Source organism: Tachyglossus aculeatus (assembly GCF_015852505.1).
Source record: "Tachyglossus aculeatus isolate mTacAcu1 chromosome 12 unlocalized genomic scaffold, mTacAcu1.pri SUPER_6_unloc_4, whole genome shotgun sequence".
Lineage (NCBI taxonomy): Eukaryota > Metazoa > Chordata > Mammalia > Monotremata > Tachyglossidae > Tachyglossus > Tachyglossus aculeatus.
The window spans coordinates 452016-456155 of record NW_024044831.1 but is presented as its reverse complement, the minus strand read 5'-3'; positions in this window follow the sequence as shown (position 1 = coordinate 456155).

Genomic DNA, 4140 nt, shown 5'->3' with positions numbered 1-4140 from the left:
ACTGCCACACGTTTCTTGATAACAGTACTCCAAGCTGGTGTATCCTAAATAACTGCCCCCCTGGTTTTCAGTTGAGATACAGAATTGTGTGAAGTTTTGTTTTTATCAAGTGATTAAAACATTTCTCTGTTTTCCCTGCTTTTGGTTTACTGATTCTGGCTCTCCATAAGGTAGTTGTTTGACTGTCCTGCTGTCACAACTTAAGTACAGTACGCAGGAATGAAAGTGCCTTAGAAGTCTTGCAGAAGCAGGGATATTACAACTACTCTATAGAAATTCAGTTTGGTATGAATTAAAGGCCATGTTGGAACCATACTCTGACAGTCTCTCATCCAACATACTGGTCTTCGGGGTTCAAGCCTCTACATTTTGGCTCTAGGTTCATCATTGGACAGTAATGCAATGGCAGTAATTCTATCAGGGGCATTTTGGGGTTTTGTTCAATATTGAGCGGCAAACAAGAATACAAACAATGCCGTCAGGAAACAAAGTCTCTTACCATTGAAGCTATGATCACCTTTCAGTAACTCAAACAAATGAGTGGATGAAAGTAAGGTATACCAAAAGTTGCTGTAATGTGAGCCAGAATTGGGCAAATCTAAAGGAAGTGATCAGAAAAAGTGTATAAACCTTACCACAAAACAAAGTGACAACCTACAATGCATCTCAGCTAACGGGAGACAAATATGGCAGATGGACAAGCAGGGTGAACTGCAATAGAGAAGGAAGTAGTTCTTTTTGAGGCAAAGCTCTCAGAGGATCATGAGACATTGGAAAAAACAAGACAGCCCCATGTGCTAAAGATAACAACCACAACAGCAAAATAAAAGAAATATTTGCCTGAAAACAATGAGGGTGGTACAGTGGACAGTGCATTAGGATTTTCAGACACATCGCTGCAGAATTTTAATCAGAGGGATATTCGTCCAATACAAAGAACAACTATATTTAACTTTAAAATTTTGAACATCTGGTACTGATTAAGACAGCTACTCCCCTCTCATCCAAATTATTCCTTGAAATAAATTCCTGGAGATATCATGTGCACCTTTCTTAGTGATTGGGGCTGAGGCATGCAGTAAACAACGGCTGGATGACATAATCATTGAGACTCCATTGCTTAGGTAGTGGGGTCAACCATGGTACTGTTTTATCGCTACTGCATCTCAATTGTTAACCTCCTGCTGTAGTCACCCGCCCTGCTGACCTCACCATGAACTTTCAATTCCCTTGCTCCCAAATGCCATTCACATTCCTCACCTTCCCCTTCCCCTCTCCCACCCGGCTTTTTCCCTCCCTCTCCCCCACCACGACCACTCCCCCACAGCCCCTACCGAGGATCCCTATGTACCAGTGACAATCCTCCACTCCTCCCTCCCAGCCCCCTCCCTTCCCCCTCCCCGCCCCACCTCATCCCATGTCTCCTTTCCCATCGCCACCCCTCTTCCCACTCTCCCCACCTAGGCCCCTGCCAACTCATCCCAATCCAAACCCTCCCCACCATTCACACCCTTCCCGCTCCCTCCCCTCCCTCGACAGATACTGCCAAGTGTGGCCTCTGGAACCCCCGCTCCATTATAAGTAAGATCCCTTTCATCCTGGACCTGTTCCTTTCTAGGTCTCTACTCCTCCTCGCCCTAACTGAAACATGGCTGTCTCCGGATGACACGGTCTCTTCTGCTGCTCTCTCCAGTGGAGGCCTCTTCTTCTCCCACTCCCCTAGGCTCACTAGAAAACGAGGAGGTGTTGGTTTCCTTCTTGGCCCCCAATGTTGGTTTCACACATCCCTCCTCCCCCTTCCCTTTCCTTCCCTTCCTTTGAAGCCTACATTATTCGCCTCTATCACCCCCTCAAGATTCTTGTAGCCATCATCTACTGCCCCATCAGGCCCCACCACCAACTTCTTTAACGATTTTGACCTCTTCCTCACCTTCCTTCTCTCTTTTTCCATACCCACTCTGATCCTTGGAGACTTCAGCATCCACATGGATATATCTGGTGACTCCTCTGCCACCTGCCTTCTATCTCTCCTTGACGCTGCCAAAATCTTGCTCCACCCCACCTCGCCCAATCACCAACTTGGTCATTTGCTCGACCTCATCATCACCTACCGTTGCACTGTGTTTACCCTCAACAACTCTGAAGTCCCTCTCTCTGATCATAATCTTCTCACCTGCCTCCTCACTCCCACTCCTTTCCCCTGTAAATTCATATTACTCCCTCAAAGAGATCTCCACTCTCTTGACCCATCCTTCTTTCTGAGTGCCTCACATCCCACCTCGCCTCCATCTCCTCTCTACCCAATTTTGATGATCAGATTACTGCTCTCAACTCTACCCTTTCTACTCAACTAGACTCACTCGCTCCCCTTTCCCTTCACCGCTCTCATACCACTAACCCACAGCCCTTGATCACGGCCACTGTCTGCCTCCTTCGCTCTTATGCTCGAGCTGCCGAACGCTGCTGGCAAACGTCTAAACATCATGCCAACCTCGTTCAATTCAGGTTTATCCTTTCCTGCCTTAACTCAGCCCTCTCCTCTTCCAGACAAAACTATTTCTCCTCCCTTATTGACACCCATGTCCACCATCCCCGTCAGCTCTTCCATACATTCAACTCACTTCTCAGGCCCTCTGTTCCTCCCCCTCCCCCTTCCCTCACCCCCAACGATCTGGCCTCCTTCTTCATTAATAAAATTAAATCCATCAAGTCTGACCTCCCCAAAGTCACTCCCCCACTTCTCCAACACCTCGACTCACAACACTCTCTGCTACTCTCCCATCCTTCCTAGCAGTATCCTCAGAGGAGCTCTCCTCCCTTCTCTCAAGTGCTACTCTGGCCAACTGTGCTTCTGACCCCATTCCCTCTCGTCTCATGAAATCTTTCGCTCCGTCCCTTCTCCCCAGAGAAGTGAAGTGACTTGCCCAAGGTCACACTGCACACAGGTACACAGCAGGCGAGTGACAGACCTGCTATTAGAATGCTGTCCGATTCTCAGGCTCTTAGGCTCTTTTCACAGGCCACCCTGAACAGAATTTGATGAAAGCCTGCAACTCAGGTAGCAGAATTACCAACACCCTCTGCTACTTTCCCATCCTTCCCAGCAGTATCCTCAGAGAAGCTCTCCTCCCTCCTCTCAAGTGATACTCCGGCCACCTGTGCTTCTGACCCCATTCCCTCTCACCTCATGAAATCTCTCGATCCGTCCCTTCTCCCCTCCTTAACTTCCATCTTCAACCGCTCACTCTCCACTGGTTTCTTCCTCTCTGCCTTCAAACATGCCCATGTCTCTTCCATCCTAAAAAAAAACCTCTCTTGAACCCACATCATGTTCTAGTTATCGCCCCATCTCCCTCCTACCATTCCTTTCCAAATTCCTTGAACGAGTTGTCTGCATGCACTACCTTGAATTCCTCAACACCAACTCTCTCCTCGACCCCCTCCAGTATGGCTTCTGTAACCCTACATTCCACGGAAACTGCCCTCTCAAAGGTCACCAATGACCTCCTGCTTGTCAAATCCAACGGCTCATACTCTAGCCTAATCCTCCTCAAACTCTCAGATGCCTTCGACACGGTGGACAACCCCCTTCTCCTCAACACGCTATCCAACCTTGGCTTCACAGACTCCATCCTCTCCTGGTTCTCCTTTTACCTCTCCGGTCATTCATTCTCAGTCTCTTTTGCAGGCTCCTCCTCCCCCTCCCATCCCCTTACTGTGGGGGTTCCCCAAGGTTCAGTTTTTGGTCCCCTTCTGTTCTTGATCTACACTCACTCCCTTGGTGATGTCATTCGCTCCCACGGCTGCAACTATCATCTCTACACTGATGACACCCAAATCTACATCTCTGCCCCTGCTCTCTCCCCCTCCCTCCAGGCTCGCATCTCCACCTGCCTTCAGGACATTTCCATCTGGATGTCTGCCCGCTACCTAAAACTCAACATGTCCAAGACTGAACTCCTTGTCTTCCCTCCCAAACCCTGCCCTCTCCTTGACTTTCCCATCACTGTGGACGGCACTACCATCCTTCCTGTGTCACAAGCCCGCAACCTTGGTGTTATCCTCGACTCCGCTCTCTCATTCACCCCTCACATCCAAGCCGTCACCAAAACATTCCGGTCTCAGCTCCGCAACATTGCC